Genomic DNA, 14,079 nt, shown 5'->3' with positions numbered 1-14,079 from the left:
CCTTTTGTGGGAACATATCCTAAGAGAAAGTTATACATTAATTCTATTATAATAGAGCTGTATATGGAGGGGTTGGTAGTGGAGGAAATGAGGAATGAGAACAAAATTTAAAGATAATAAGAACGAGTAAATAAATATATGCCTGCAAATTCATATACATACATCTCTGGGATGATAGTGTACCTTGAACTGGGTATTTAAAAAATTCAGCCCTTTACACCTTTGGTTGAAAAAATGAAGCAAATTGGTGCATCTATTCTAGGACAAGAAAAAATGTTAAATTTAAGCATCTTACTTTTCTGAATTTCCTGTCATTCAAGGGAAGAAGGGAAACACAGTTACAAATCTGGGCTATATGAAAATAAACACAACTATTTGTGAGATGAGATGAACTGTCTTAACATAATTTCCCATAATGATATCCACCTTAGGCTACCGTTAATGATTTTTACACTATGTTCAGAGGAGATTTTTAACAAATGACAATGTAGGGGAATGTGAGGTAGTGGGTAAGAAAGAGGTGGAGAAAGAAAAGCAGAGGGAGAAGGAAGACACAGCTCTAGAGCCTCCAGCTTCCATTTCAACCATATTGACCTATTTTAAGGCATTAAGCTGCTACATAAGCTTTAATTTGAAGAAAAGGTTTTGTGGTTAAAAAAGAAAAATATGGGGGTGGGGAGCAACTGGGTGATTCAGTTGGTTAAGCATCTGCCTTTAGCTCAGGTCATGATCCCAGGGTCCTAGGATTGAGCCCCACATCAGGCTCTCTGCTCAGTGGGGACCCTGCTTCTCCCTCTCCCCCTGACTGCCATTCCCCCTGCTTGTGAGCTTGCGCGCTCGCTCTCGCTCTCTGTCGAATAAATAAATAAAATCTTTTTTTTAAAAAATAAAAAAGAAAAAGAAAAATATGGGAGCCATTTTCCTAGGCCTTTATATAAGATATTGAACAATATAATAACAGTATCTTCAATGGTAGTTATATAAAAGTTGCAGAGTATTCTTCATATCACTCTTTCTGTTATCAACACTGGATGGAAACTGAAAACATAATATTAGATCACTGCTCTCTGAAAAGACACTTCTATGGGAAGCTAAAGTAATATAGTATCGAGTGTGTCTCTCTAGTAATAAAACTCACTAAAGAGAGGTGATTTTAGGGAATCCAGAAGAACTGATGGTTAATGATCTGTGGACTAACTCTTCAAGGTCCTTGTCAGGCTGCTTCCAGGAGATTTAACAGGTAAGTACTTCAAGTTAATAGATATGTTCAATTATTGACTAAAAGGGGACAATCTATTTTAAGGGAAATTGCAGTGCTATTAAACACAATGAGTCTGATTTGTATTCTTTTCCAAATAGGGAGTCCTCTAGCTCCCCTCCAATACACCAACATGCATGTACATAAACATATGAATCTACACACAGCTGCATGAAAGTGGTTTGCAGAAACATCTACAGGTAGGATCAGACTTCCATAGAGAGCAGCTTTCCATCTGCACGAATACTTGAATAGTGACTCAACTGAAGTCCTATGCAATACTCTCAGGAAAAGAAAAATGAGTTTTTCATCTAGAAGATTTTAAGATCAGTCATAACCAATCTACTTGACTATTAATGACCCCTAAATACTGTCCTAATTTTTTGTACAGACCATCAGAGGGCAGGATATCAGACCCTAAAATGGGATCCGGGATCCTGGACTAGATTTAGGGGTAAACAATATTGGCTTGAAGGTTGCCAAGCATGGACTCAAGGAAGATTAAAAAGTTAGCTCAAAACCATGGACTTCCAGGTTTTGGTAATAGTGAAGTAGCTAGTATTGAAATAACCTCTGTGCCAATGACAATTATAAACTTGGGACAATATTTTTTTTAAGATGTAACTATTTGAAGGACTGGAGAGTGATCAAAAGCGGGGAGAAACTAGAGTCTTACTGTGCTGAAGGCTGGAAGTTCCAGATCAAGGTATGAGCAGGCTTGGGTACTTCTAGGGCTGTGAGAAGAATTCTGGTCCATGCCTCTCAGCTAACTTCTGGTGGTTTGCTGGTGATCTTTGGCATCTCTTAGATTATAGGTACATCACCCCAATCTCTGCTTCATCTTTATGAGGAGCTCTCCCTATGGATGTGTGTGTCTGTGTCCAAATTTCCCACTTTGGGGGGACATGAGTCATATTGGATTAATAGTCACCCAAAGAATTCATTTCAACTTAATTACCTCTATGAAGACACTATACCTAAATAAGGTCACATTCTGACATACTGGAGGTTAAGTCTTCAACATGAATTTTGAGAGACACATTCAACCCATAGCAGTAACAATTGCATTTAACTGGCTTTTCTCCTCAAGACAGACCCCAGTTCACATGGCACATAAGAAATGGAGCTCAAGAAGGAAACAATAATCTCACAGGGCTTCAAATTCAGATTAAAGTGTAGGTTGTCAAAATGACTATAAATTGAGAAGGGAAATCAAAAAGAGTGAGCCACCAAAGAGGGAGCCATAAAATGTGTATAAAAACTGCCCTCAAAAGCTTAGCTGACTTCTGAACTGCTTGTGCATTGAGTGAGGGTCTAAGAAATCCCACAAAAAGCTATAACTGGTAGGCTAGAAGAGGTAAGAAGATTGTCTTAGTCAGTTCAGTCTGCTATAACAAAAATATCATACACTGGAGTGGCTTAAACAACAGAAATTTAATTCTCATAGTACAGGGAGCTGGAGGCAGATTCAGTTTCTGGTGAGAGCCTTCCTCCTGGTTTGTAGACACCTTCTCACTGTGTTCTCATGTGGCAGAGAGAGAAAGAGCTCTAGTCTCTCCCCTTCTCTTAAGGACACTAACCCCATTCATGAGGGCTCCATCCTCATGACTTTATTACCTCGCAACAGCCCCACCTCTAAATACCATCACCTTGGGGCGCCTGGGTAGTGCAGTCGTTAAGCGTCTGCCTTCGGCTCAGGGAGTGATCCTGGCATTCTGGGATCAAGTCCCACATTGGGCTCCTCCGCTGGGAGCCTGCTTCTTCCTCTTCTACTCCCCTGCTGTGTTCTCTCTCTCACTGGCTGTCTCTCTGCCACATAAATAAAAATAAAATCTTAAAAAAAAATTTAAATACCATCACCTTGAGGATTAGGGCTTCAACTTATGAATCTGATGTGGACACAATATTCAGTTTATAGCAAAGATATTCCAGCAGCTACCTCATGCTGAGGAGACAGAGTTTAGGGTTCAAACACCAAATTTAGAGGTCTCTGGCAAACCCCAGAAGCCTTTCCAGTGAAACCCCACAAGGATCATACCTTGGAGTAGAGGCTACATCTGAGCCCCAAACTTAGGGCAAAACTGAAATAGAGACAACTGAGAGAACCTAAAATCATGTCTCCACAAGTTGAAGTGATCTGCCAGTGATTAAGTGATTTATAGAGCAAACTTAACACTCGTCAGAGTAAGAAAACAGGATCCAAAGTCTCTAGAATATATCATCCATAATGTGCAGTAGGTAATCAAATATTATTGGATAAGCAATAAAATAGGAAAATGTGACCAATAACAAATAAAATAGTCAATAGAAATAGACCCTCAGACAACATAGGTATTGGAAAGAGCTCTTAAGTAACTATGAGAAAGGAATGGGCTAAGATGAGATGAGTAGAGGCACTTGCTTTGGGTGTAAAACTTAATGAGTTGTCCAAAAACTCAATAATCAAAATAATGTAAGCAGTATTTTTTATATAATAATTTTTTATTATATTATGTTAGTCACCATACAGTGCATCCCTAGTTTTTGATGTAAAGTTCCATGATTTATTACTTGCAATATAACACCCAGTGCACCATGCAATACGTGCCCTCCTTAATACCCATCACCGGCCTATCCCATTCCCCCACCCCCTTCCCCTCTGAAGCCCTCAGTTTGTTTTCCAGAGTCCATAGTCTCTCATGGTTCATTCCCCCTTCTGTTTACCCTCCCTTTCTTCTTCCCTTTCTTCTCCTACCGATCTTCCTACTTCTTACGTTCCATAAATGAGTGAAACCATATGATAATTGTCTTTCTCTGCTTGACTTATTTCACTTAGCATTATCTCCTCCAGTGCCGTCCATGTTGCAGCAAATGTTGAGAAATCGTTCTTTTTGATGGCTGAGTAATATTCCATTGTATATATGGACCACATCTTCTTAAAGCAATATTTTAGCAAATCAAAACTAATGCAGAAGAAATCCATAAAGTACAAAATATCAAAAATTTAAATAAAGGCAGAATTAATAATAATACCATGCTGAGTCTTGTTGGAACCTGAAGAAAAGGAAAAATCAAACATATTTTATTTAAATTTTTTGTTCGGAAAAAAAATGATAAAATATCAGGCAAAATTTTTCTGAATCTGATAAAACATTAACCCGAAGTTCTAAGAAGCTCAGCAAAACCCACACAGGACAAATACAAAGAAAACCTCACTGAGGTATATCATAATTAAATTGTTAAAAAAAAAAAAGTGAAAAACAGAAACAAAGAGTTAAAAAATCCCTAAAGCAGCTAGAGAAAAAGACACATTGCAAACAGGCAACTAGCCAGTAAGAATAGCCGCTTACTGCTTATCAGAAAAAATGGAGAACAGAAAACATAAGAGTATCGTTAAGGAGCTGAAAGGATAAAGAGCAAAAACCTTTAACAGAGATTCCATATCCAGTGAAAATATCCTTCAAAACAGAAGGTAAAATAAAGACATTTTTCAGATCACTGAAAGCAGAAAGAATCCATCACCAAGAGACCCACACCACAAGAAAGTCCAAAGGAGACTGTTTAGGCTGAAAAGTCACACCAGATGGAAATTTGGCTCTAGAAATCATAAATTTATGGGTAAATTTCTTCATTATTTTCTTAGTGTCTTTGTAAGAAAATTGACTGAAGCAAAGTAATAATAATGTATTGTGAGGATTATAAAAATATGTAGAATTAAATATATGACCACAGTAGAACAAAGGACATTATGGGTAAATGGAATTATACTTTTTATAAGATCCTTACATTAAACCAAGTATGGTATAATTTCAATTTCAATTAGACTGTGATTAACTTAAGGATGCATATTTTAATTCCTAGACAAAAGACTTTTTTAGAAATTCAAAAATGTATAAGCTATAAAGCAAGTAGAGAATATAGAGTAAAATATTTAAAAATACTTTATTAGCTCAAAAGGAGACAGAAGAAGATAAGGAAAAGAACAGAGAGGAGGAAACTTTTAAATAAAAAATGACAAATGAGCGCTGTGTGGCCATATAAATGGTGGTCTGAAACAGACTAGAGTTTGAAACCCAACTTCACCACTTGCCATTCGAGTGACCTTGATAAAGTGTGTGACCCTCTCTAAGAAGTTTCCTTATCTGTAAATAATAGTACCTGTCTGCCAGAATTTGTTTAGATTATGCACATAAACCCTTTAGCACAATGCCTGGCCTTTAATGATCCATCAGTAAATAAATAGTGGAATCAGCACAAAGGAATTCAGTACAAAGGTGAAAAATATGAAAGATGACAGGTGGAAGTTCTTTCTATAAGACCCTGCTGGTATGTTGATAGCTCTGTGTTATCTTCACTGATTCTTCTGTAAAGAAATAATCGATCCATCCTCAGAGCTCCTAAAGAATTTTATAAATCACTCTATGATAGCACTTATCAAATTGAACTGTATTTATTTCCTTTAACTAATCTTTTTATTTTGAGAGAATTGTCAATTCACATACAGTTATATGAACCTGTTACACGGGTACAGTTTCCTTCAATAGTAACATCTCACAAAACCACCTTACAACATCACAACCAGAACGCTGACATTTATACAATCAAAACATAGAACATTTCTATCACAAGATCTCTCATGTTGCCCTTCTTTGGACACACCCACTGCCCACCACCTCCCTCAGCCCCTGGCAACCACTAATCTGTCCTCCATTTCTGTAATTTTTGTCATTTCCATGTGTTACAAAATGAAATCATACAGGGTATAATCTTTTTGACGTTGGACTTTGTCACTTGGGGTTCACTCACCTTGAATCTCTAGGATTCAAATTTAACCAAATTTAGGAAGTTTTCAGCCTTTATCTCCTCAAATAATTTTCAGCCCCACATTCTTTCTTCTAATCTCCTGGGACTCCGGTAAAAGAATGTTACAGCTCTTGTCAGAGTCCCACAAGTCCCTGACACAGTTCTTTTTTTTTTTTCAGTCTATTCTCTCTCTTCTGTTCAAATTGGATAAATTATATTGTTCTACCTTCCTCTGACACCATTTTAGAAGGTGAAGGAGAGGCCTCTTTATTGCTGAGTAGAGGTGTAAGTCCAGGTTCCCTACCGAGACTCAGGTGGGGAGGGGCTTGCCTCTACTGCAGCGCAGGGCTGGGAGTTTGGGCGCTTCACTTAGCCTCCACTGACACCATCCTGGCTGGGGAAGTGCGTGGAAGGACCTCTTTAATTCTCTCCGGGTGGTGTCTCCTGGAACCACGGAGAGGGAACGAGGTTGTGCACACTGGGTGGTGATGAAAGTCCTCATGTTCACTAGGTCCCAGCCTACACCACCGGAGGAGGGCCGGTGTACCTCTTTGCAGCCTGGCGAGAGTGGGAGTCTAGTCTCCCCACTGGGCCTTTGCTGGTGGGGACAGGCTACAGCCTCTTCTGTGCTGTTTGTCTGGAGTACAGAAGTCATGGCCTAAAGTTTTCTTTCCTGGGTCTTTGACTAAAGAGCAGGCTTTTGTTGGGGCTTCTTTACCTCTCTGTGCCTATTGTCCTGTCTGGGTTGTTGGTTTCTGCACCTCCAAGTGTGGGATATACCAGACAATAAAAAAACCCTGGGGAATTCACCACTGTGTCTTTTCTTGGGTCCCAAGAGCCCTTAAACAGTGCGCCTTCTTTCCTCAGCCTTTCAGAGCCCACTTATGTTTGTTTCATATATAATAGCCAGGATTTTTCACTGTGCTTAACAGGATGAATAGGGGGAAGTACATCTGTCCCTCCTGCCCAGAACTGGCAGTACTGAATTGCAATTTGGTTTTTACAGTTTTCTCATTCAGTGGAATGATTTGAGGGCCAGGAACAAACTTGATTCATTTTGGTTTCCTCGGCACCTAGCTGAGAGCATGTGTCCCATACATGCTGCTAAATGAATGTATGAATGAATCAGTGCCTAAGGGCCCATGAATCATCCTTTCCAGTGCCCAGATCTCTCCGCTCTGCCTTACAGCCTTTCAAATGCTGAAACTGGAAGTTCTTACCTGCAGCAGGAGCTCTGAGATGTCCTCATGCAATGCCAAGGGCTTACATTCTGGCTTGACCATGTGCTGTCCTCAAGACCCACCATGGGGAATGCAGACCAGAGACAAGGAAAGAACAAAGGGCGTAATTCTAAAGTATACGGAGGGCATGTGCTCCAGCAGAAAGCTCTCCAGGGAAGAAAACACCAGAAAGCCTTTGGAAGCATTGTGCCCAGATGTTTTCATATCATCTCTCCATTTGCTATTGCCTGGAAAGCTGCTAGGTTAGAGTCAGAGGAAACAAAGCAGGGGAGCTTTGGGGATTTCCCAAATTGAAACAAAATTGCATCTCATTAAAATGTGCACACACACTCACACACACACACAGCATACTCGAGTTATGGGTTACATGAATTCCCACATCACTGGGTAATTTATTCAGTTCCTATTCCCATGCTATTGAGACGCACGGAAGTACAAACCAGCAAACATAAATAATGAACAGCTTTAGTGCCTTAATCAATCATAAACATTGTGTTAAGTCCCTCAAGAGAGGCTTGTAATGAAATCCTCCATTCACTGTTTGGGGTACCCAGTCCTTGTCTAGGGACCTGTGGACCAGCCTTACTCACTCTGTGATATTATTCAAAGGGGCAAATCCCAGGCTGGGCTTGCTTTTTAACCAAGACCTGTCAGCCTCACACCCCCTTTCTTCCAGAGGAACAGATATGATTAAATCAGCCCTGTACAACAGAAATATGATGTAAACCACATAGGAAATTATAAATTTTCTAGTAGTCACATTACAAAAAGTAAAAAGAAATCAACGAAATTAATTTTCATAATGTATTTTATTTAACCCAATATATCCAGAATGCTATTATTTCCCATGTAGCCAATATTTTTAAGAATTATTAATGAGTTGTTTACATTTTCGTACTAAGTCTCTGAAATCTAGTGTGTATTTCACGTTTATGGCACATCTCAACTTGGACTAACACATTTCAAGTGTCCAAGAGCCACGTGTGGCTAGTGGCTACCATATTGAATAGTACAGATCTAAACCATGAGTGAATAAATAAATGAGTGAATGAAAGACTCTGAGACCATCATCCAGCCCCTCACACCCATCACACGTGCTGGCTAGAGTTGGCTGGGCAAGAGCTAGAGACTTAGAATTATGACCAATGGGAAAACATCCTGCCTTGATGCTTGTGCACCAATGTGCCCCATTCCAGAGTTCTTCCACCTGCATACTTTGGTCCTCATTACACCCCATGAAGGTGGTAGGAGTCTGCAGGAATCAGGACCCCAGGCCTGGCAGACTGCCCAGTCCCACCCTGCAGTCCTCTCAGCGGCAGACTGACAGACAATGCACCAGGGCCACCACAATGAGGAACTCTGTGCTGCTGAAACCCTCTCCTCTCAGTTCTCCCCAGCTGTGTCAGGGGCTGCTGTATCTTGTTACTTTCTTGAAGAGTGGCACCTGGCCATGTTTGTGTTCCAAAGGCGGCCAGTCCCACAGATGGCTATGGAGGAACTGTCTTCTTGGAGCAGGTAATGATTCCCAACCCTATATGGTAAACTGCACTATACAGCTTACCAAGGATTTTCACACGCATCTGTGATCCCTTCCCACCCAGGGCCAGGCCAGCCCTGTCGGGGTTCAGGCTAGAGTGCCGATTCCAGGATGGGGTCTCAGAGCTCAGGGTGGACTCAGGCAGGATGTTTTACCTGGAGCACAGGCAAGGGCCAAGGAGTGAGTGTACACACACAGGTCATGAGACCCAAAAATCACATTTGTAAGAAACCAGAAGGCCGAGATGCCTAGATTGTCATAATCAGTGGGGGAAATGGAACAGGGTAGGTTTAGAAAGGAAGGCAACACATGGTCAGCCAGGTAGGCCTGGGAAGCAAAACCAATGCTAGAAATTCCATAAAGACAGAAAGCAGATTAGTGATCGCCAGGAGCCAGGGGAAGGGGAACGTGGTGAGTGACTTCTTAAGATGTGTGAGCTTTCCTTTTGGGGTGATGAAAATGTTCCGGAACTAGAGAGTGGTATGGTTGCACAACATTGCGAATGTACTAAATGCCACGGAATTGTACACTTTAGTAATGGTTTAAATGGTAGATTTGGGTTATGTGAATTTTACCACAATAAAAACAATTAGGACTAGAACTCGAAGTCAAGGCTTGTCACCAAGTCCCGCTCTCCTTCCCACGGGCCGGGCCCACGCAGCCCAGCGCAGACTCTTCGCTGTGGGTCAAGGTCATCTTTTAGAGACGGCCCAGAACAGGAGACCCCGGATGTTCTGCCATGCCCGCAGAGTGGGACACTCAGCTAACAGCAAAGCCACCTGGCCAAAGAAACTGCGAATTGGCCGCTGTCACGTCTGGAAGATTTGAAGCAGCCAATCTCTGACAAGAGAGCAAGGAGCTTGTTCAGGGAATGGTGTCCGCAAGCACTAAACTCCACTCCTCCACTTGTTAGGGAACTTTAATCTTTGAAATTTCCAAACCCTTCTTGAAGTTATTTATATGATCAGCGTGTGCAGTATCTCCTGAGGGTAAAGAGTTGCATAAATTTATACTACTCCTGGGCAGAGTGGAATTCCCATTAGTTCTCCTAAAATTCCCTCCTGTCAAGTTTTATGGGGTTGGAGGAGAAGGGGGGATTTAGATCTAAGATGTCAGGATTTCAACATACACGCTCTCTTTCATGATTAGCTAACCTTTCATCTCATCCTCTATCAAACCTGATCATTCCAGATTTAAGAACCCTAATTGCTCCTGCGTCCCTTTTGATCATTTTAGTTGTCTTCCCATCAGCTTTTACTATTTGTCCTCTCTCTGAAAAGGGTGTGATGAGAATCTCCTGAAATTCTAGAAGACACAGAAGAAGTAGCATCTACCATTACTGAAGCTACTGCACACTTGGTCTACCAGATGCCCCGTGAATTTAGCATCTGCTTCCTAGGCTTACAGGGCAGCAGGCCCTGCACAGTCCAGCTCCCACCTGCCTCACCAACCTCTTCTCGTACCACTCTGCTCCTTGATCACAATGCTCCAGGTACCCTGGTTTCTTTCAAGTGCATCAAGTTTCTTTGAACCTCGGAGCTCTTGCACATGCTCCCCATTTAACAGGAGAGAAGCTGTGCCTATCACTGAGAAAGCACTCCATACGTATTTGTTGAGTGATGACTCAAAGCTTAGCCACCTACTAGGCGCTGGAAATTCAGAGATGAACAAAACACAGTATCTGCTCTCAAGAAACTCTCAATCTAGTGGGAAAAGATAGAAAAGTAAAGCAATAAATACACTTATAAGCAACAGATGCCTTCAATACTATGGTGGAAGCACAGCTGAGTTGGAGAATACAAAGGGAGATCATGTAACCCAGATGAGGAGCATCAAGAAAGGCTTCCTGGAGGAGGTAACATTTGCATGAGCTTGAAAGGATGAGTAGGAGTTGTCCAGTAGTGGAGAGGACCCCCTTCTAGTCAGAACAAACTACATGAACAGAGGCACTGAGGAATGAGAGATCTGTGGATGATTGGATCTGAGGTAAGTGGCAGAAGATGAGCCTAGGAGGCAGGTAATGCAGGAGCTCAAGCAACCAATTCTTTTCAGAGCCTTTCCTGAGCCCAACACCAAAACAAGGACTAAAGGGGACATGGGACAAACCTCCAAGAGCATTGAATGTACCAATGTAACTGCTGCTATTAGTACTGGAGACTTACATGGATTCCTTCATCATGTTAGTGTAGAGCAAATACACTTTTGTCATGTAGGTCTGATGGCAATCAACATCAAATACCCACTAATTGAGACCTGCAAGGTACAGGCATGAAGCCAGACAGTGGAGAGGAAAAGAAGCATATCTCAGAACAACTTAGAATTTTACACATACTTCCATATCCCACCCTCACACACACTCACACCACACAGGACAGTTGCCCCCTCAGCCTTCACTTCAAGGTGACTGGCAGCTCCCTGCTGAGGACAGCGGAAAGCCACAACCACCCCTCCCCCAAGTGTCCCACTCACACCAGTACCTCCTTGGAGATGCCTGAAAATCCATTAACAATAACAGAAGTTTCCATTATGACATGAGAGGGAAGGTTCAAAGTATAAAGACACTGAGAGAGTTAACACCTTGCCAAAGTCAGAGACTGTCTCATCCATCTCTCTCTCCCCACAACATCAAACACCATGCCAGGCAAATGGTAAAAACTTGGTTGTAAAATGTTAGACAAATAAATAACAAAAGTCAAAGGGCCATGCTCCTTTCTAGCTGGTGGAAAGGTTGCTGGACTATAAGGCCAGCTCCCCAGTTGCCCCCATGCTTGTAGATCCCTGTAGGCACTTGGGGTGTGGCTCTGTTAGAGGAAATGATTCCCAAAGACTATAAGCGCACATGACAGATGGATTACTTTACTGAAGTATCTCATAATCCCACCTACCTTCAGTGATGAGACCCAGAGAATGGCCACATCGACACACATTGGTTCATACCCAGACCACCAGCTCACTACCATCTCCAGCAATGGCTTCAGGGTCTGCTGTCAAATACAGAAACACCTGGAACAATTCTAAGTACTCTTCCAGATGACCAGGCCTCTGCCTGTGATGCCAACAGCTTCAACTGCTGTTCTCCAGCTTCAGACAGAGGACCAGCTCCCCTGCCAACTCTTCCTCTGGTCATACCAGGACAGAGAGGTAGTTCCCAGATAGGGTGCCACAGGCTCACTTTCTCTTGCTCCCTTCCTCAAGATAAAACTAAATGCTCTGGAAATAATTCAACAGAAAATCATAAAATTACTCTTAGAGATAGAAAGTGGGCTGGATAGGGACCGTGAGACTTGAAGGATGACACTGCAGCAAGTTGTCTGGGTTTTCCAATACCCAGCTGGGTGTCAGAGAGCCCAGCAGCCCAGAACCACCAGGTACAGACAGATAATTTCAAAAGAAAGACAACAAGAAAGCTTGTTCTTTCTGGTGAAGGCATTGGGAAGGGAGAGGCCCAGTGGGGACTTGGCAGGGAAATCATATTCTGTGGCCAAATCTGCCCACAGCTCCTTCACCAGCCTGGCCCAAGCAGGCCAACACACCCCAATCTCATGAGGCAAGCTTGGTGGCTGTTCTCTTGTTCTGCACCACCCACCCTCTCATCCCACAGAAATGCTGGGGCTGATACCCTTCCAGGTCCGCACTCCATGATGTTTCCTCTGGGGGTCCCACACCTCATGCCACACTTCTCTCAGGCTATTTTTGACTGATCTGCCCTAACACACCTCCTCACCCCCACCTGATCCAGCTACCACTCTGAGCTTGGGTACGCCGGCCCTGCAGCTTCCTCCCACCCTTGTTCCATCCCAGAATATCAATGTTCTTTTTCTTCCGACTTACAGTGTCTTGCAAAGTTCCCTAGCCACAGAATTTAAGGGAACACCCAAAAGCCCTGTCCTCCCCAGCACAAGCATATGCCCCCACGGTTGCAGCCCCTACACTCACCAAACCTTCTACTGGCCCCTGAGCTGTGGCTGCCTCTGAGTCCCTTCCTGCAGTCCTACCAGCCAGGTATGTGGCTTCAAGTCCCCCCAGGAATTTGTCCTCTGCTGTCCAACTCCCATTTGCAGTTAACCAGACATGTCTGAACCCCAGATTCAGACATGGCTGCAGTATTTTTCCCCAAGAGGTTTCCAGACGCCATGCAAATCAGCAGACACAAATTTGATTTGCAAGATAGTCCTTGATTCCACATAGCAAAATAAATCCATATCTCACCTGCAGGCCATGCTGGATTCTGCTATACATTTTGCTTAGGTGGGTTTCTTTATATACAGCTCACTTATTTTCTGTAGTAAAATTCGTCTAGCCCTTTAAAGAGCCAACCTGCAAAGTCAATTCACCAGTCTCGGCTTGAGGAGCAATTTGGAATCATCGGGAACAGAGTAGCACCGGCTCAGGATAGCAGGGTGGAGAAGAGCTGCGGAAGGTGCCCTTTCCGGGAAGCCTTGTGGGGGGCAGGAGAGGTTGGAATTTACCCAGCTCACAAGTCTAAAGTCTTCAACTTCATTTTGAGTGATTTAATTATGGCTAATAAAGTAGATGAACTGCTTTGTACTGTGTTAGTACAAATAAATACTTCTTTCCTTTGCCGTAAAACACTGCTGTTTCAATACCAAGACCCAAGTTCACAAGGGTGTATTAGACATGTAAGTTCTAACAGCTCACCTCAGGTGTCTAAAACTAGATAGAACAAGACTAGAAAACTCGAGAATGCTGCTTCTGCCCTTGAATGGTGCTGGGTGGACTGCGCTGTTGGTGGCCCTGCCGTGGACATTGATTGATCCATTAGTGAACGTGTCCTCGATAAACCCGCTCTATGGTTCTACACTATGTACATGTGTTGCCATGGCCTTACAGGCGTCATAGCCATAACTAAACCCTGTGTGAGGTATAATCTCTTTCATTTGTCCTACAGCTCTATGGCAATGTTTCTCAAAGTATGACTGCCTTCAACAAATCATCCCAGCGTGCTTATTGAAAAGAAAGATTTCTGGGTTCCACTGAGAACTTCTGATCCAGGATCTCTGGGGGTGTGGCCAGGAAGCCACATTTTAAGCAAGCTGCCCAGGTAATTTTAAGCATGTTGCTCCATGCTTTTGGTGCTTTCTGATTTATGCTCTCCTTCTTACAAGTTTATGATGATGATGATGATGGAAGATACAGGAAGATTCCTTTAGATTTCTTTGGTGCTTTCCCATTTACAAAGCTCTTTCATAATTGTTTCACTGAATTCCCACCATGACTTGATTGTTGCAGCTCCATTTACA

This window comes from Ursus maritimus, unplaced genomic scaffold (assembly GCF_017311325.1).
Source record: "Ursus maritimus isolate PB19 unplaced genomic scaffold, ASM1731132v1 scaffold_11, whole genome shotgun sequence".
In the NCBI taxonomy this organism is placed as follows: Eukaryota; Metazoa; Chordata; class Mammalia; order Carnivora; family Ursidae; genus Ursus; species Ursus maritimus.
This window is presented reverse-complemented; position numbering follows the sequence as displayed.